We start from the raw sequence: 22041 nt of genomic DNA on the forward strand, positions 1-22041 counted from the left end.
CTGCATTTACCTTAAATTACAATTTGACTTTCTAGCAATTTTACTATAGTTCCAATGCACATCTTCATTTGATTATGTATTTGGATATTTTTCAAAATTTTGGAAAGGAAAGCTTTTTCACTTTTATCCCGGTTGAGTTTCGGTTGATAAGCTTTACTTAACTTATTTTGAATTGAGTTTCATTTAGCCTACTATATGGCTTATGCCATTGTTGTCCTTTTAAAAGTGTTGGACTCATAGCTTTCTTCTTATGAACGGACTCGTTCCTTCTTAAGCTTTTCACCTCTATGAATGTCATACGTGATTCTGTTTTTAACTAATCTTTTGCACCTTGTGAACATTATCATTGATCTTGGTTTTCCTCTCTTGCGAATCTCACTCTTATGTGAGTCAGCTTGATTTGTTTCAATTTCGTGCATCGTCTATCCTCTCATTGTCTTTACAAGAGTTTTTAATCAAAGATTTATCCTTGGGAAGTTTCTAATGATTGATTAGTTTTCTCCTAAGGCTTAGTATTCTTTTGGATCAATGGAAAGCTTGTTTGATGACTCATGCCTAGTGAATCTTGTTTGAACTACTTTGGTTTAAGATTCTTTCTTGTATGGCTTGACTCCTTCTTAAGTACATCCTAATATTCTTGAATATCCTTTTGAAATGGTGATTTCAAGTATACTTTTGGAGTCTTATTTAGAACTTTTAAGGAAGTTTTGAATTTTCTTTGAAGAAATTCTAAACGGAATTTAATTTCTGTTGCTTGATTGAGATTGAAACCATTGTTCAATTTTGACGAAATTAATTTAAAGTTGGCATGCGCTATTTTAAATGAGGTTTTGGAAAATTTCCTTGTTTAGTGGAAACTGGTTCATTTGTAACGCACCGCTTATTTCCTCTACCACGTTGTAAGCAAGTTTTTACCACGGAGTTTTCTTTCTTAAAAGATTTTAACTTCCTCTTTCGTCCTTGCTATAAATGTTATACATGCTTGTTTGAATATGAACTTTGAGGATTTTTGAACAAGCATTTGATTACTTCTGAGTTTTTATGGGCTGTTTTTGGTTAGGCTGTGCACTTAACTATCTTTCTAAAATATTTGATGAAAATATTTTTGCTTAGCCAAATCTCGGTGCATTTTGTGTTTTCAAAACTCTGCATTATCTACTTCGACATAAAGTTGAATTAGAGCAAAGCCACGTTATTGCTTTTGTTGCCCTCTTGAGGAATGTTTGCTATTGAGCTTTTCTTCTAAATTGCGAAGTGAGTTTTCGAAAGTTTTCGATTCTTTTATGAACAATGTATTTGGAAATATTTTTAATCATGCTCTTAAGTCCTGCGAGTTTTGTCTTGGGTTTGAAATATTCTCTTCTGTAAACCTTATACTTCTTCGACCCAGCTTGAATTTGTTTCAAACTGATGTGCGGGTTTTCTTCCTATTGATCTTGTTGAACTTCTTTGATCCAAGGTTTATCTTTGAAGTTGCCAATTGATTCATTTCTCGCAAACTTCACTGCTTGAGCATCCTTGTTTATCTGGAATTGGATACACTCTCTCGAATCTATGAGTATTATTGTTGACATTTATCTCTCATTTCTAAGATCTTGTATTCCTCTTAGTAGACACGAGAATTGTTTTGATATCACGTGTGATCTGTAGATGTAGTAACACGATGCGTTAGTTCTTTAAGACGTGATATGTGCATACGGAAGTAGAAACGGTAGGTGTAAAACATTATGAGTTGTGGGTGTTCTATTCCTTGCGAATGGATTTGCAGTTGTTAGGCTTATGATTGGCTATGAGGTTGTAATATGATTGGTGGAGTTAGGAAATTGAAGTTCTGAAGTGGGAACAAGATTTGTCAGCGAACGTTATGCCGCTGTTTAAATACCAACATGCCTTGCAGCCTTTTACCACATTTATTACCACTTTGCCTTGTGAACGCCTATCTTGATTTGCACCCTATTTTGGCACCTCAAGTGTTTGTAAAGCCTTGAGATCATATGACCTTGTGTATTGAGTCAATCTTGTAACGTTTGCTTTGCAATCACACTCCTACCTTTGTATCTTTATGCATATGATCATCCAAGTATTTGAAAACCATATATATGTTTATATATCGATATATTTTTGCTTCTTCCTTAAATGTGTTCAAGGGTGAACTGTGATGAAATTTCTTTCGTTTCGTATCAATTTTCGAGGGTGAAAATTTTTATAAGGTGGGTAGAATGTAAGGCCCAAAATCTTTAAAAAGTCTTATTATGATCAAGTCTCAAATCATATGGTTATTTATAGCCTTAATTTCAGAAATTATTTTATTAAAGGTAATTAAGGCAAGTTTTGATTTATTGGATTTGGGATGAGTTATTATTATTATCCGATTTTATAATTATTGGATTATTTTCTATATTTAAATTATAAATTTAGCAGTTGTGAAATAATAAGGATTTTATATGTTTTGGACTAAATAACTAATATTTTAAATATTAGTACTGCTATTTTGGAAAATAAAGAAATTGATTATATTATTTCTAATTTTTAGATTTGGGCATTTTATTGAAAGTAATTTGTGAAATTGATGAGCAAATAGTATTTTTATACATTATCATTGTTGAATTAGAATTTATTTCTAATTACTATATTATCCCTATTTTTAAGTAAGATTACTAAAATACCCCTAACCCTATTTTTTTTGAAAATGAAACCCTAACCCGTTACCCGTTTCCCCCATCAACAACCCACCCACTTAGAAGCTGTAGCAGCAGCCGCAAACCTCCCTTCCCTCAAAACACACACACACACACACACACACACGGCTTCCCATTTTCCATGAAAGAAAGAAAATGAGGCAAAGAGGGAGAGGAAGACTGAGTTGCGGCAGAGGAGAGGCAGAAGGAAGCTCATCGCGTTGTCGTCGCCTCGTCGCCGCGCCACCGCGTCCTGCCATCCCTGCCACCATGAAGCCACCGAACCAGGCTGAGGAAGAGAGAGGAAGAACGAGCGTGAGAGAGAGCTCGGCCACGGGAAGGGGAAACGCAGGTCTGACCCGTCGCCGTCGACCCGTTCGTCCCAGCCCGTCACTGTTGCGAGGAAGTGATGATTGGATTTTTGACGGTTTAGAATTTCACAAATGAAATCTCGTTGCAAGTATAATTTCTAAACCAATCACTAATCCTTTCATACAAAAGATTGTTTGTCACAAGTAACAAACCCCTAATTTTATAAACCGAAGTATTCAAACCTCGGGTCGTTCTCCCTAGGAATTACAATAAAGTGTCTTGTTATTGGTTGTGAGTTATTTTGGGGTTTTGATAAGAGGCATGAAAGATAAATGGCAAGAAAGTAAACTAACAACTATAAGAGGCTCTTGGCAAGGTGTGAGAACTAGAAGTCCTATCCCAGTTATCCTTCTCAATTGTGATGAGAATTGTTCATTGCTACCACTTAGTTAACCCTTACTAAATAAAGGAAAGTCAAGTGGATGAATTGACTTGAGCCACAAGTCCTAGCCAACTCCCAAGGAAAGACTAGTTTTAGTGCACTCCAAACCAATTAGCAATCTCTCCAATTACCAATCAACAAAGGAATTAGATAACTCAAGTGTCACTAATTACTCTACCTAGGCCAAGAGGAACAAAATCTAACTAATAGCTATAAGAGACATTTCATCAAACACATAGAGTGCAATACAAGTAAACACATAAATTTGCAAGAATTAAAGAGAGATCTAACTACAAAGGCAAGAGGTCCACAATAGAAAACCAAATCAATCATGAAACAACAAAGAACTTACCAATTGCATTGAAGGAGAAATATAGATCTACAAAAGAGAATTCACAAACTACAAACAAAGGAATTACGTTAGAAGAAGAATTCTACAACTACAATAGAGGAGAGGAACGAAAATTGGAAGAGAGAAGAAGAAGAAATAGATCTAGATCTAAGAACTAACATAATCCTAATTCTAGAGAGAAGAGAGAGGTTCTCTCTCTAGAAACTAACTAAAAGCTAAACTAAAACTAATTGGTAACTAACATCTTCAATAAATGTGTTTCCCCTTCAGTCCTTGGGTTAAATAGCATTAGAAATGAGCTGGATTGGGCCCACAAGGCTTTAGAATTCCCTGGCCACGTTTTGCTTTAAGTGAACCAGGTGGCAGCAACGGCGCGTGCACGTACTATGCGCGTACGCGTCACCATGAGCGGTTCAACCATAGCAAATCTTATATCGTTTCGAAGCCCCGGATGTTAGCTTTCCAACCCAACTAGAACCGCGTCATTTGGACCTCTGTAGCTCAAGTTATGGTCATTTAGGTGCAAAGAGGTCGGCTTGACAGCTTTCCGGTTCTTTCATTTCTTCATGAGTTCTCCAACTTTTCATGCTTTCTTTCTTCATTCCCTTGATCCAATCTTTGCCTCCTAAACCTTAAATCACTTAACAAATATATCAAGGCATCTAATGGAATCAAGGTGAATTAAATTTATTTATTTTAAGACCTAAAAAGCATGTTTTCACTCTTAAGCACAATTAAAGGAGAATATACAAAACCATGTTAATTCATTAGGTAAATGTGAGAAAAGGTCTACAAAATACTCTAAATTCAATACAAGATAAACCGTCAAATTGGGGTTTATCAACCGTTTATCAGGAAGCCGCCACCGCACCGTTGCCGTCACTGGAGATGCTTCGTGCATCGCCGTCGCTCCCTGGCGCCACCAAAGAAGCCGTCAACGTTTGTGCCTTCCACCATCGTCAGCTGCGTTATCACCGCACCTTGTGTCGCTGCCGTTGACCTCCTCGCAGTCCACTGCCGCCGATTGAGCACCACGAAGAACAGAGAGCGCGCTCGATGAGTGAGAAGGGATAGAGATTGGGTTTTTGTTGCTGTACTACTCCATTTCTACCTCTACCATGCCTTGTTGAAGCTGTCGGAGCCTCTGCCATCATCGGGGTTGCTGTTCAGTTGATGCTGCTGCCTGGGTCACTGTGGTATAAGCTGCCGGAGAAAGGAGCTGCATCTCTGTGTTTCTGACCGCCGGGAGTGGTTATGTGGCTTCCGGGATCACCGCCGGAGCTTTGGGCTGAGTTTCTGCCACTTGAGACCCTGCTGCTGTCGCCGGAAAAGTTTGCCGGTAAGGGTTTTAATTGTGGTTTCTGTCCTTTTTGAATTCCGAGAATATTATAGCCATTGCGTGTTGGTTCCAGTTGTCGTGATCGGAATTTGTCACCGCTATCGCTTGAGGTGGCTGCTGCGTTGCCGCTGAACCGGCTCGGAGACTGCCGTTGTTTCGGTTCAGCCGTTCCTTCTTCGGTTCGGAAGAGCAGCTGTTCCTTTGTGTTATTTCGGTAAGTAAGTATGTTTCGGAAATCCTCGCGTTAGTACTTCGTTGTGTTGGTTAATGAATATGAGTTTTGGTAACGTGGGGTAAAAGTCCTGATTGTTGTATGTTGCGATTAGAGTTGTCGAGACTGTTGTGAAAGTGGCTTGGAGCTGAGGTTTTGGTTGCCGTCAATTTGGTTTGAGATGGAAAAGACTTGATGAGGCATTTGGGTTATGAAATTGCGTTTTGAGGTAGGGGCGCTTTCCAAATACTATATTTTATGTATTGGAATTATTACATATGGATACTGATGTGAGATATTGTGTATTTGGTGATTGTATCTGCCTTATGTATTATTTGATTGACTCGAATGATTATGGATGTTGGTTTGGCTGAATTGTGGTGCGGCTTTGTGAAATGTAATATTTTGAAGTTGATCCTTTAAAGATTTGAAATCTGAGTTTAATCCGCTGAGGATTGATTTGATTTGAATTAATTGTTTTGATGATTTGAAAAGTCGAATGCACTTTTGAATTCAGCCTGGTTTACTTTAATTGGTTCGGTTTTGAACAAATGATTTGTTATTGAGCCGTTTCTTTAAAGCCTTGGAAATGAGTTAAATCAATTGATATTGAGTTAATTTTGAAATAGTATCCTTAAGATACGCCACTGAGGTGATTGTTGGATTTAGCATGCTTTGAATTGATTTCTAGTTTTGTGTTGTTGAAAAGGAATGAGGAACGGTTTAGTTGGGACCCGAACCGGGTGGCAAAAGTCCAAGTTTTAGGGGAGGTGCTGCCGAAATTTCAATAAAATCTTAGTCTTGTTTGAAAGGTTATTTAAAAAGGGTTGGATTTGAGAAATTGTATTATTTGATTTATTAAGAGGATATTATGTTTTCAAGCTTAATTTATTTAATGAACTTTATGCGTTGAGTTTGGCTCATTTAGAAATAAACTATTTTTACCGTTTGAATCACTGAAGGAAAGAATGATGCTCTAATATTGATTTTAATATAAAAAGGAGCTTTTAGTGATTTTTAAAGGAACCTAGACTTTTGATTGAGTAATCAAGTTTGAGGCATTTTGGAAGAGTTGGAAAAAAAATGGGTTCCAAAAAGAAATTTGAAAGCGGTTTGATTCAAATGAACTGGTTCTGTTTCAAATGAGTTGATTTTTGGACCGGGTTGGAACTTGTGATTTTGTATGGTTCGGTTTCATAATAAATTCAGTTTTATTTACTTGAACCGAGACTCCATGATTTTAAGAGTTTCAATGAATTTTAAGGAATTGATATAGTTTGACCTTCCCTAAAGACTTGGGACTCTGCCGAGAAGCTTTTACTATAAAATTCCATTGTTGGATGGGTGATTTTGAATACTTTGAAATAAATCTTTAACTTGTCATGGTTTTGGAAGTTTTGGAAAGAGAATGCCGAGAGTGGCTTTGTTTTAAAAAAAAGAACTCACTTTGAGTAAATTTGGCTTATGAGCCTGAGATGATTCGAGAAATGAGATCTTTAAAGCCAAGGCTGAAAAGAGTTAAAATTTGCTTTCAAAGTGATATGGCTGGAGAAAAGTGAGTTATGGCTTAAATGCTGGTTTTATGAATTTGATGATGTTGAATGATGGAAGTACTGTTTTTGTTATGAGCCGGAATGGCTGGTGTGATATTGATTTATGGGTGATTGCCGAATGAGTTATAAGCCGTATGGCTGGCTATGAATTATGAATTTAAGCCGAAGGGCTGTATTTATTGATAAATTGGTTGGTTCTGGATTGAACCGTGAGCTTGGTGGCTGAGATGGATGGTGATCCATGATTGAATATAAATGCATGTATGCAATTGAATGATTTGTGAATTTAAGCCGAATGGCTGAGATGAAAGTTGTAAGCGAGTATGCTTGTGTTTTCTCTCTGGTTGTAAGGGTGACAAGGCACCGATACCCTCTAATGGCGACAGGGCGCAGATACCCTCTAATGGCGACAGGGCGCAGATACCCTCTAATGATATTAATGCACAACAGAGAGACTGTGTCCGGGTTAGCTACCGGACACGTCGGGTTGGCTTGGTAACCGACAGATGATATCATCAGCTACTAGGACAGGCATGCATCATATGCATTTATGTGACATTGTTTGGGTGTGCATATTGTACTTGGTGTGCCTATGTGATTACTTGTGATTACCTGCTACTTGTTCTACTTGTTGTAGCTGTTTGTTTGTGCTTGAACTTCCTATCTGTGTTTGCAACTGGGACTTTGTTGGATTATGGTGATTGGTTGATGGTTGGATTGTTTGGGCCTAGGGCCGTGGTTGGAATGAGATGAACCGATGGTTGATTTCGGTTTTGTGTTTCTAGTTGAGAATAAAATATGAAAGGCTACTTTGGTTCAGTGTAAATAAACCATTTTGAAAGGCTTTTGAGTTTTTGAGAATTGAATGGTTCCTCTTTCAGAAAAGATTTTCGACTTTACTTTTATTGTAAACTGTTGTTTTTGAAAAGAGGCATAAGACGGTTATTAATCACTGGTGCGGTTATCTTCACGTATCCTATTACAGTAATTCCCAAAAACCCTCTACTGAGAACCCTTTTGAGGATGATGTTCTCACCCCCCTACATTTTTCCCTTTCAGGATATGGGCGCAGAAATTATGAAGAGTTTATTTAATTGTTGTTGAGATGTTCTGTATTACTTTAGATTATTATTTTTGTACCCTCGCCTTTACCTTGATATATTCTGTAAGAGGGATAGGAATTGTATTGGATAATGTTTTTAATATTATTTATATATATGTATGTATATATATATATGGATGTACTCTTTATGAGTTTCTTAAAGTTGTATGGTATGTATGGATGTACGTTGTATAGAAAAAGTATTTTTTTTTTGGAGCGGTATTGCGGTTTAAAGTTTTAAACAGGCTCATATTTTAGTATTAAATAGTATAAGTGTCGTCGTAATGTCCAAGCTATCAGAGTGGCGCAGCCGGAAGCGTGAGCTTTGGTAGTTAGGGTGTTACAAATCCTATCCGTACCCGTGGATACCTACCCCGCCCATATCTACTCGGAGCGGATATTCAGCCCCACACCGGAGCGAATTTTTAACGGACAATGTTCTTGGACGGGGCGGGAGTCGGGTTTAGGTTAAACCTGCCTTGATATATATATATATATATATATATATATATATATATATATATATATATATATATATATATATATATATATATATATATATATATAATAGTACAATAATTAATAATATTGTATCATATTTAAATTTTTACTTTAATTTATATTATGTATGTGGTTATGGTTATATAAATTTTAAAATTTAATTTTATTTGTTGGATTTTAATAATTATAGGGGCGGATAGAGAGGGCGGGTTAGAATTTAACTTTTTACTACCTGCGGATATAAATAGAGTGGGTTCAATGCGGATTATTGTAGGATAGAACGGGATCGGATAGGACAAAAACTCGCCCCTCCCCGCCCCATTACCACCCCTATAAGTAAGCATAGCTCGTAGAGAAGATTATTAAGTCCTTGGACTACCTCTCTTCTTGTTTTTCTTACTTCTTCATGGGTAACTAATCCTCTATCAAAGAATTAAAGAGCTTTGTTTATATTTTCTATAGATAATTAATTTACATTTATTTTATTTCGAAGTCTTGTATTGATCTATTTTATTTTATGATTGAGTTATTCTTCTTTCATTCAGATTAGTGAATCGAAAGGTAAACTAATTGTTTTTGGATGCTTTTATTATAACTGAAAAATTTGATATTTGAATCAAAACTTGAAAACTCTTTCATATGACTATTTAAATTCAGCTAGAAATAGTATGCGACATATACATAATTTTCAATCACTTTAATTTTCAATAAGTGACATATAATCCAGATTAAAATAATTTTTGAAATTATGTTTTCTTTTAAGATTAACTGAACATGACTAACTTAAATATGTGACATATAATTCGACCTAAGGATAACTTTTAAATCTTATCTATCTATTTTATTATATAAAAATCAGATTTTTGCACTTAATGATAAAGCTGATGTGGCATGCTTTTGAGAATGTTTCCTAATTTAATTCTTTTAACTCATTAAATATAATTCATTAGATGGATTAACTATATCAACTAATTGATTTGATTAGATATTTAAGTGTCACACAATTTAATATTATGTATATCAATTAATTAAATATAACTGTTAGAGTATAATTAGAATTAATTAGATCAATTAGCATTATTCAACATATCTAAATATTTATTATAGGATATTACGTCTTTATTATTTCGATACTCTTATCACCTATAAATACCTTTCTATATTGTATCATTCTACACAATTTGAATACCCACAAACCTTTTTTCTATTGCCCCTTCTCTCCTTTTTAACATAGTATCAGAGCCATGGTATTCTCCTTGAGGTTGATAAATTTATTTTCTTCTGATGAAATCACCGTACTTTTCATACTTTTCTTCCGTGCCATTTTTTTCCCTTCTCTTTTGTCAATGCTTTGATTTTTTTTGCCTCATCGATCAGCTCATCCACTACTTGTTTATTCTTATGGGGAAACCATATATTTTTCGTCACCTTACGCCATTTTTTAACAGTTTTTCGGTAGTTGGCCACTCTTGCGGTAGTTACATGTGCGTTCTCTTCCGACAGTTCCGTCTGCATTTCCTTCCGACAATTTTGGCAGTTCCGTCTGCGTTCACTTTGAATATTTTAACTGTTTTTTTTCTCTTTATGTGTAATTTTGTTTTGCATTAACTTTATTTATTTAAGGAAAAGTATAGGAAAACAACATAAACCAGCCAATTTTTTAAACAACTCTATTTAATAATTAATTTTATATTTTTTAAATTCAAAATTAAAATAATTAAAACTGATTAAAGAAACCCTAATTACAAACCGTAGAAACCTTTCCTTTCTCTCACACTCTCCTAGCCGCAAAGGAACCCTTCCCCATCTCTCCCTCTCCCACTCCCACTCCCACAGCCGCGCTGTACACACTCTCCTCCATTATCATCGTCACCGAACCACCCAGCGCGAAGTCCTCTCTGTCCTCTTCAGCCACACCAACCCTCTTCTCCTCTCTCCGCAAACCAGACATTCGCACTAGTTTCTGCTTCTTCGCCGCCACAACTCCAGGGCCACCGAACCCTAGCTCCGGCCCCTCTCTTTGTGCCACCCTGTCTCACTCTCCAACACTGAACCAGGAGAACAGCCGAAGCTCCCTGAGCTCAGCCGAGCTTCGACGCAACAAATGACAGCCCCTGTTCCACCTTCTTCAAATGAGCTTGGAGACACACTCTGGCTGTCTCCACCACCGCTGCAACCTCCACCTTTTTCCTAATTTCTTACTCTGTTATTCTGTGCAAGTTTTGAACAAACTCAATTTTTTAATTCTTTTATTTCAATTTAATTTGGTTTAGTTTTGATTAGAATTTCAGTTTTAATTTTCAATCGATTTCATTATTAGTTCAGCTTGGTTTTTTACTTTCTTTTAGTGGAATTAGGTTGTTTGATGGGATTAGCTTAGGTTATTAGGTCTTGAAAAGTGTTTGGATCGAATTGTATTGTTGGAAATTGCTGTTGAATTCATTTGAGATGAAAGCGCTAAAATTGTTGATTTGATATAATTGTTGCTGGAATTATTTGAAAATAGTTAATTGTATTTATAATTTGATGTTTTGTGCTAAATTAATGGAGAATTTTCTGTTGAGATTGTGTGAAAATTGTTTGATTGTGTGAAGATTCACTATTTTACTTCTCATTTTTACGAATATGTTACTGAAACTATTGGGTTAATTGTGTGATTGTGTTGAGAAATTGATGACGATTTTGTTGAGAAATTAAAAATATTCTGAGTTTACTGACTGTTTTGTTAAAAAATTGCTGCTGAAAGTGTTTGGAACTATCCTGAGTTTGCTGATTGAATTGATGGAATATGCTGCTGAATTCATTTGAACTGGTTTAATTGAATTTCTATTGAATTAATGGAGGAATTGTTGCTGGCATAGTTTGAATATTGTTGGGTTGTGTAGAGATTTCCAGTTTTATTGCTATTTTGTTGGAGTTGTTAAGATTATTTGATCTTGTTAATCCACTATGTTTTAGCCGATTTTGCAAAAATATAATTGCTGAATTAATTGGATTATGCTTGAGTATTGCTGTTAATCCACTAGTGATACTCCATCATGCTTTTATGTTTCTTAGATTTGAATTTTATTTGGTTTGGATTGACTGATTTGTTTGCTGAATTTTGTTTAGGTTTAATTACAATTTCATTTTTGCTGATTCATTGTTGTTGGATATCATTACTGAAAAGTGATGGAAAGGATGTTGCAGTGAAGATTCTGAAAAGGGACCATGTACAAAGAAAAAATTTCAAATGACTATCAAGCTAGTGAAGAGTCAGATAGATCCATCAACATAAAAAATATTTAGTACATTAGAAAGTGTAAAAAAATAATGGCCTTGATCCCATTAAATTTGTCATATCCTCAATGCCAATTCTATTAACAATTTTAGTATGTTTGTTATATTATATTCGGAAGTTGGTATTTCAAATTCTAGAAGCAAATCAAATGAAGCTTGTATCCTTGTATAGAATTAATCTTTTCATTATGTTGTCAAAGTATTTTAGAGAGTTTTTCTTTTTTCACTGTCTTTGTAAGTTACCAAGCTATCATGCAAATAATGATGGCTATTACTTATATGAATACAGGTACATAAACAGAAATTTTTCTTCTTCAAAATTATTGGACATTTAAGAAACAAATACAAATAGATTATAGAAGTAATTTTGGATGGTGTATTTTAAACTATTGGACATTTGTATATGAGAACTTGAAAATACAAGATTGATAAAAAAGAATTTTATGATGGAAAACAAGACTGATTATATTACATTCTTAGTGTAATAGCTTCAAAAGTGAAACCAACATGGCATATTGCTTGGGAAGGAGGTGAAGGAGTTTAGAGGCATCCATAACTGCTACACAAGGAAATTTGAAAAATATATAAAGTAACATCTATTTAGTATGAAAAAAGAACATCCTGATGCTTGACAGAAGTAACATCCACTTAGATCTTTGTAAAAACAATCAGATATCTACATGGAGAAATATGCCGAGTAAGATTTAAAAAAGGTCATGTAATTCTTAAAGAAATACAGTCTTCCACATCTACAACACAAGAAAACTTGAAAAATGTATAAAGTAATATCCATTTAGTATGAAAAAGGGATATCATGATGCTTAACAGAAGTAACATCCACTTAGATCTATACAAAAACAACCAAGTATCTTCACGGAGAAACATGCCGGGTAGGATTTAAAAAGAAAAGGCCATACAATTCTTAACAAAATACAGACATCTACAACTACAACACAAGAAAACTCGAAAAATGTATAAATTAACATCCATTTAGTAAGCAAAAAAAAACATCCTGATGTTTGACAGAAGTAACATCCACTTATCATGAATTTTCTAGGTATCCTTTTTCTTTTGTGGTATGATCTTAAAAACTCCATGTTTTCTGCAATGGATGGCGAAGAAAGAAAAAAGAAAGAGAAAGATAAGTTCCATAGCAAAATCCACATGTGTGTGTGTCTTGATGGTGGCGTGCAATAGTCGACGGCGAGGCTTTTCAACAACATAAATCAGGTAATTTTGTAATCTGTAAAGATCTTCGGGTTAGACTTCACACAAGCAGAACTTTCAATACAATTCCATGGAAATATATATAATAACCATACATTGTCACCATAAAAAATTTACTGAAATCCACCAATTCAATTAAGGAACAATAGTATTAAAAACAAGTAACATACACTATTTGAATGGGATAGAGTTTTAATTTTTATAGACAATTTTAATTTTTATAGACAAAACCATCCATTATCTAATGATAGCAACATCCAATATTTAGTTACATGCAATCCCTATTCGTGCTACAATTTTAAATGCGCATATTCAGAACACCTCTAAATTTAATTAATATTACAACATTTAGCAATTTAGAAAAATTAAACGCCCAAATCACCCTTGCAAAACAAAAAGCCTGTCTAAAGCGTGCGTGCAGAATTTACCAATTCAGAGAACAAACAACAGTACAAAAAACAAACTAAATCATCAACTTTTTGAATCGGAAAGAACAAAATTTTCTTTTAAAGAAAAGCTATACAATCTATAATATAGGGTTTAAAAAAAGAAACAGATATATTCAAACGCATTAAAAACAGACACAGGAGACTCACGATGGGAGGGTAGCGGCGGGTAGCACCCCAAGGAGAAAGATCGGCAATAACGGTGGGCACAAACGTCGCTCAGAACGTGCGTGGAGGAGCCGACAAAGACGACGCCTAGAACTGGGTGGAGGCGGCGGGTTGGTCGGCGTGGTGTTGGCGAGGACGCAAAGGTCGATCGACGTGGCGGCAGCAACGTTGAACGGAATGGAGCTCATGAATGGCAGCGTTGGCAGTGGAAGGCTCGGCACTGGTGGTCGTTCCACGTTGGTGGAGACTTCACCGGCCGATGGTGGCGGCGCAGCAGGAATGGCAAGTGAGGGAGGTAGAGGAAAGATTGTGCTGTGAATTTCTTAATGTAAACTTGAAAGGTGAAAGGTGATGTTAGGATAACTATTGAGTTTTTTGGGTGTTTCTTTAATTATTTGGGTTTTTTGTTACTAAGCCCATTTGAGTTGGCTGGTAATTGGCAGATATTGAGTTGGTTCTCTAGCAAAGTTTTTTATTTAATGATAAAATATACTCATGTTAATTTTATTATATAATAGTTTATTTTTCTCCTATGTATTTTATTTTGTATGGTTATAATTGATCTTACTGTTTTTTTATAACTTTTTTTTAGTTTTCTTAATTATTTATGATTGTAATAATTTATCACAAATTTGTGTTTTATATAAAAAATTTATCAATCATAAAATACAGAAGACTTAATAAAAAAATTTTAAAAATGTTGATTAATCACAAAATAAAAAATTATGAACTGTGATTTAATTATGTTATAAAATACAAATTGGACTATTTTAAATTAGTTTTTTTACCATTAGTTTTAACTTAAATTATAATAAGATAAAAAATAAAAATTGTATATAATTTAATTTAATTATTTATACCACTAAAATTATTCTTTATTACATCCTATTCATTTTTATTCATTTGTGATCTTTAATTGTCTATTTTAAATAAAAATTTGAATTGAATTAATTGATTTTTTTCAATTAATAATATAATTATTATAACATTGCTTTGTTCAGTAATATTTTTTAATTTATTTAATCTGATTAATCATTCTTTTTTTATTTTATGCTAATTTAATTAATTAAAGTTAATAAATTTAAGTTATTTTAATTCTTGTGGCTTTTTATTCTAATAATGTATTTTAATTAATGCATTAATATAGTTTTAATATTTATAAGTCATTAATAATAATAATCACATTTTAAAGTGGCGTTTTATTCTCAATATATATATGTCTAATTGTTAAAATCTATTTTTTTTATACAATTAGATTAGACATATTTATATTCAATTTATTTGATTACTTAATTAAAATTAATTATATTAAAATATTAGATTAAGATTATGGTAAATTAATTATATTGTTATTAATTAATTATATTAAAAGATTAAGATTATGATGGATTATTATTATTATTTTATTATTTTTTATTTTTGATATTAATTCAAATATTTAGTTTTTTATTATTATTTTTTATTCTCTTATTCTATCTATTTATTTCTATAAATTTTGCTAAATTAAATAAAGTACTATATATTTTCTTTTTATTTCTCTTTTATATACACATAAAACTTATTAAATTATTTCTCTTCCGTCTAATAATTTTGTTTCTCTTCTATTGATATTTCTTTCTTTCAATATTTATTAGTTCTTATTTTTCTAAATTTTATGTTAATTTATGTATTTGTTCTTATTACACCTAACATTTTTTATTTATGTGTAATATACATTCTTATATATGTTATAGAAATATGATTTGATTCCAATAATATGCCAAATGTTTTTAAAAAATCTAAAACTAAAGCACAAAAATATATTTATAGATATTTTATTTTTATTAACTAAAAAATGTAATATTTTTTATCATATTTATTGAAATCTTAAGTTAAATATGAATATTAATTTTTGAAATACAATAAAAATATTTTAAATTGTTTGCATCTAAAAACAATATACTATCAATATTAGAATTATTTAGATGAATAAGTAATAGTGGATATAGAATTATTTAGGATGGAGAGAACTAAGTACATCTTTTTATTGAAAATATAAATTTAAAAATATTATATTCAATTCTGAATAATCAACTACTCATTAAACCATTACATGTTCAAAAGAAGAAATGAAATAATTTTAGGCATATAATTTTTTGTAAAAATTTAATTAATTCAAGATATTTATTATCGTTGATTAAAAAAGTAAATTAAAATGACAATTTAATATTTTTATACTCTTAAAATATTATTTATTTATTTTTCTAGCATTCTTTATCATCCAATGATCACATTAATATAATTTAATTCATTAAAATTATTTATCATCATTTGATTGAATAAAAATTCTATTTTATCTAAAATTAGATTTCTCAACCTCAAGATCATCCATGTTAAATCATTAAGAAATATAAGTGAGAGCGCGGAAGCATCATTTCATTCGAGAGCATGATTGAGATCAGAGAGCTTGACTCTTGTGGTTCTTTGATCTTTGTCAACAAAAACCTTCTGTATTCCTGATAGGGCTGAATCACAACTCCATTATGGAAAAAGAATTACGGAAGTGAGTTTGATGCATGTGTTGTAGATTAAAATTCTGAAGTCGTTATTTATATTTGAGTGTGACACTCATTAAACCCTAAAACTCAAATAAAATAGTATCTATGATTTTAATCTCATCTATCCAAATCAAAAATAACAATGACTTATTTAATTCAACATTTATGACAATAATAATATCACTGTTATATACGTTATTTAATGTGAAATCACTTAATTTGTGTTATAATTAATATATGTATTGGTCATAAATATATTAAGAAATAATAATTTTCTAACAATCTTCCATTTGAGCTATACATATATATTTTCCTGAGATAATCACATCTTATAAATTTTATGCGCACATCTGAATGTTATTTTCCTGATTACTTTAATAATCTAGTATGTCTCATATATTAGTTATGAAATTACCGCAACTTTGATCACATTAGTGTCGCAACGAAACTATGGTGATCGCCATACTAAAATACTCAACCGCATAAATCAAATTTGGATGAGAAAATTAAAAAATTACATGCGAAAATGATCTCATGCATGCCTATTTCAAACTGGTCTAACTTGAATAAAAATTCTATTTCATTTAGTGACAAACTCAAAAGAAACGGCAACGGCAACGTCCGAGCTCATAGCAATGGCGACTAAGTGATGAGTCTGTGGAAGAAGAAGAGAAGAAATTAATAGACTCATGATGAGAGAGAGAGAGAGAGAGAGAGAGAGAGAGAGAGAGAGAGAGAGAAATTTACTTAGAGAAAAGGGACTCGATAGGAAAAAGATGGCGACGAACTCAACAGTGACGGTAACGGAATAAGCAGCGATAGAGATGTGAGCTGTGAAGGGGTAAGCGGCGATCGGCTCAGCAACGACGATGACAGGAGCTATGAGGTTTTTTGTGAAGAAGTTGAGAAGAAGACTCTGGATGAGGATGAATGGGTTTCTCTTGCATGGATATAGAGTATAGATTGAAACTATAAATCACTAAATCTGTTATGTGAGGTAAATTCTAACTCCTAAAAAGTGTTTATATGTAAATATTCGGGGCGGGTATACCCTAAACCTAACAATGCCCTATCCTGAGCAAAATCTGTCCCGACTCGAGTCAAGTTATTACTCTCTAACCGAGTATGGACGGGTTGGGTACCTGCATATTCGGGTACTCCTGTTAAGTCTAATCATGTATTGATGCTCTATTTATTAAGGATTTACCATTAGTCAATGGATTACTACACACACAAAATAAGATTCTAACTCCTAATAGTTGTTTAAGCGGACAAGTGAGATGTTCACTTAACAAACTCAATTTGATTAAGACAAAAATTAATTATAACTTTACAAAATATTTATAATAATTATTATTATATATAATTTTTATTTTATTTTTTATATAATTTTATTTAATATCTCGTACAGGTACAGAAACATACAGTAAGTTGAATTTAAAAATCAATTTTTGTGTCTAATCTCTTGATTAATTAATTGACAACTAATTAATGCTCCAGAAACTGAGGACCCAAGAAATTGGTAATTAGTTACTAAAGATTTTGTCGTAAAAAAATTTTACAAACTTTAAAATAAATAAATAAAATTGATTTTTTTAAGAGTATAAACATCTCCAAAATTTTTGCTCTCATCATTAGTGTCTTCTCTCAATTTATCATTCAAGCTTACTATGTGTAACATTCAAGTATTTAACATTCAAGATTTTTAAAACTCTCAACAAAATACTCTTTGGCTCTCTTCGATTAAATTTTATTAATCTAATTAAATATTTAATCTGTCCTTTAATTATTCAATCCGTTAATTCTCGTAAAAAACTATATTTATTTATTATAATATTATTCGTGCGATATAATACATTTATTAGTATCCATAAGTTTCAATTTTTGCACATCAACGATCACTGCCGTTTAATTTGTTTGGAGATTGAAACTTTGATATATAGACTCAAATTCTCGCAAGTTTTTCTTTTAGTAAATTAAATATTCAACCTTATCTTTAAAAAATGATAACAAGACCCTTATTTATTGTTATTATTATCGGACATTATAAAAACCTTTCGTTAGAGTAGTCTCTCAAGAAAATGAGATTCTCTGATAAAATTAAATTAAAATCTAACATCTTAATTTCAAAAGATAAAACCAGCCAGTGACATCATTAAAATAAAAAATTAAAATTAAAAATATATATAAAAAATAGGATAAAGTATTTTTTATTCTTAAAATTTAACAAACTTTTTAAAAGTACTCCTAAATTTTTAAAAGTACTCCTAAATTTTTCTGATAATGTGGAGTTTGATTAATTGTGGTATTATGCAAATATAATATTATTGATATTAGTAATGTTGATGGTAATTGTTGAAATTAGTAGAGTTATGAGTGTAATGTTAGAAGGAATTGAAGAATTTAGGTGTTGGAATAATTGTGAATTGATTTAAGAGCATGTGATGATGTGAAGGAGTATTGGTATTGATCTTGGTATTTTGGTATTGAGTTGGGTGTGATTGGTTCTGTTTTGGATTGTGAGTTTTAAAGGTTCGAGGGAGGGTTTGGCAAAATTTGGTAAAAATAGAATATTAACCAATTTCTACGGGTCATAACTTGGTCCTCATAGTTTGTAATTGAAAGAACTTTGTTTCAAATTGAAGATGATTGTGAGAGCTTTAAAACGGTGTAAAGATGAGAAAATTGGAGTTTTGTAGAAAAAGTTATGAATGTCAAAAATTAGGTATAAAAAACTGAACTCTGTGATGTTGCAGAAAACCAGAAATTCTGGTTTGTGTGCCCATGCACACTATCGTACGCATGCACAGAGTAGTTTTCACCGCCATTTTAAACATTTAAAAAAATTGTTGTTTTAACCATGGATATTATAAAAACCATTATAATTTTCATAACGACGCTTCAAATTACGATGTTTTAAAAAAATATCGTTCTTGGGTATAATAGCGGTTAAAACGGCTGTAATTACTGAAAAAATTCCGTAATAACCAATTTTTTTGTGGTGAAACTTGCAATTTGCAATATAGCTCATGCTCTTTTTATGGAGTCCTATTCATCCAAAGGAATTAATTTCAATATGTACTTGCTCTTAGTAATTAATCTACCAAATGTTAATTTATGTTGCTTGCTTGTAACACAGTACTCACGAAAATGATAAGTTTACTGATTTGAGTCAGGGAATGAGATTACATTCCACAAGAATCTTCAAGTCTTTTTCTAATATGTGGTCCAGTTTGTAGTGCCATTTTTTCTTAGTTTGCTGAAGTAACTAATGCGTCTACCTCTTGCAAAGTATCTCTCATGTATAGATTCATTACAATTTTTTTTGCTTTTATTAATACAAGAGCACCTTTTACAACTTTCAAAATTCCACCTTCAATATGAATCTTGAAACAAAGTTCATCCAATTGCTCAATCGACAACATTAAACCTTTCATGTGTCTTTCCCCTTGAAGTGAGCGAATAAAAATATCATACATTTTTATTATAACAGTATCCACTCCAAAAAGGCATGATCATTTTTCATGAACACAAATCCTTTCAAGACAGGTTCATAAGTACAAAACGAATCACGATACAAAGTCATGTGCAATGTTCTCCTAAATCTACAATCTAGACATTAGTAAACTTTTGCCACCTTCAGAACTAATTGCTATTTCTCCATATAGAATTTCTCCATTATTAAGAGGTACTCACAACACATCTTTGAGAACTTGATTCTTCTGAAATCCTCTCTATACTCTTCGTATTTCGACAATCTTTCTCAAAGTTCCCTCTCATATCACCATTGTAGCATTTGAATTGCTTCATTCCTTGTGACTTTGGTCTATTTTGACTCCCATTGGAACCACACTCCATTAGTCTCTTCTTATCATTTGTAAAACTTGCGAAATTAATAAATAATTAGTCAATAAATAAATTATTATTTAAAAGAATTAAAAAATTAAATTTTATAATTTAATAAGGTATAAATAATTAAAATATAAATTTTAACACTAATTTCAAATATTTTGGCCGAGTGAACTACCAATTATTTAAAGAATAAGGACAAATAAACCCCTAACCAATTTAAATTTAGAGACAATTAGGTCCCTGTCTATTTTTGAACCTGACATGTCAGCATTTTCCGTTCAAGGTTGACGGAAAAACACCCACAGGGACCGCGTTGGGTCACGGAAGTAAATGACATGGACCGAAGTGGGTTGTTTTTATGGTAAGGGGTCGCGTTATCATTTTGAGAAATGGACAGGAGTCGGTCTAGTAGTTCACTCTATTTTAGCCTAAAATTAGACCAAACAGACTAAATGGTTAAACTGAATTCATATTGGACCCAATGCCCAACCCAACTCATATTTAATGCTTCAACTCCTCCTTTCCCTTTTCACAAATGAATCATGCTGGGGAACTAAAAGAGGGGAGCAAGGAAGAACTCTAAACCCTCACTTCAATTTTCATTCTACTATAACTTTCAATCCGGATCTCGGATCGTTGCACTTTTGCAGCCACGCGATCACCGCATCAAGCTCTATAAAACCCATTGAACAATTTGGAAGGTAAGCCTCAGTTTCTTTTCCATCTTCTCACCCTTTCATTTTCAAAAATCTTGAGCTATTGTGTTGAAATTTTGTTGAATTTCGGTGATTAGAATCAAACTAGCTTTATGGACTTGTCGAGTCTTGTCCCAAATTTCAATTGGTAAGGTGAAAAATCTCTAACTCTTGTGAATCCTTAATAACTATGAACTTTAAGTTGATTTTGAGTAATATTATTTGGTATTATATTGGATTATATGTGTTGGAACCAAATTGGTGATGTTAAAAGCTTGATTTTAGGACTTTGGTGGTGCCTTGGGCGTTGGTGTAACAGTGATATTTGTGGCATTCCAAGTTTAAGGAGGAATCGGCTAAGATATGGTTTTGGTTTCTTGTAGATAATATATAATGTTGCGTGAAAATTTAGGCTATGTGACCGTAGGTTAAATTGAATTAGATGAAATTGTTAAGGATTAGTACTATTCGTGAAAATGTTGAGTTTGTTATGAAAATATGGTAATTAATGTTGTTGATACGGGTTGGTGAATGATTATTGATGATGGTAGAGATTGATGATGATAATAAGTGATGATCATGACATTGATTAAATAATGATTGTATTTGATTGAAAATTGTTGATGAATTTGTTGATTTGGTAGAGTATATGTGAAAGTGCTGGGTTTATGAGTATTGGGTTTATGAGTATTGATAATGATTATGAATGGTAATAATAATATATTGATGAGTTTGTATTGTTGTTGATTATTGATTGTTGAGTTGGAAATGAGAAAATTGAACATAAGAATGTTATGGAAGAGATGAGATGGATATAGGATTGTTTTGAGGGTATTTGGTGTTATTTTGAAGAGTAAAACAATGGTTTAAATTAAGATTTTGAAAAAAATGGGATAAAGATCACACTTTATTCTCTAATTTTTTTAATAATTGGAAGGATTCATTTACATTTCTGTATGTTTATCTCATAGACAAAGCTTTATACTCATGGTACCTTAATCTAGTAATAATAAAAAAAATTAATGTGAGAAGGCTTGTTATACAAATACGTAAGGTTCTTAGATCTTACGAGATTTGAGACAAGATTTAGTATGAGATGACTTAAGAAAAAAAATATCAAAATATTAAAATAATATAATCATGCCACATAAACATAAAAATCAGTCGTCATATATATATTTGAAAAAGTTTAATCATGCTACTCTAAAAAATCAATTATTCTGTCATAATAGGTTTGATTATCCTATGTCAGATTTGATTATTCTACTAGTTGATTATTTTGTTAAAACATGTGAAGTAACATTTATAAATATATCTCTTTAGAATTATTTTATTCGTATTTAAATA

At 32.3% G+C, this 22041-nt stretch overlaps 1 long non-coding RNA gene across 1 annotated transcript; it reads left to right on the forward strand.

Moving 5' to 3' along the window:
• The first annotated feature begins 20326 nt into the window (after window positions 1-20326).
• Window positions 20327-21322, forward strand: LOC112753634 (uncharacterized). The gene is made up of 3 exons (XR_003178395.2): window positions 20327-20700; window positions 20793-20842; window positions 20980-21322. It is a non-coding gene; the product is annotated as an uncharacterized lncRNA (long non-coding RNA).
• The last annotated feature ends 719 nt before the right edge of the window (window positions 21323-22041 follow it).

The sequence above is a fragment of the Arachis hypogaea genome, chromosome 1, assembly GCF_003086295.3.
Source record: "Arachis hypogaea cultivar Tifrunner chromosome 1, arahy.Tifrunner.gnm2.J5K5, whole genome shotgun sequence".
Classification (NCBI taxonomy): domain Eukaryota; kingdom Viridiplantae; phylum Streptophyta; class Magnoliopsida; order Fabales; family Fabaceae; genus Arachis; species Arachis hypogaea.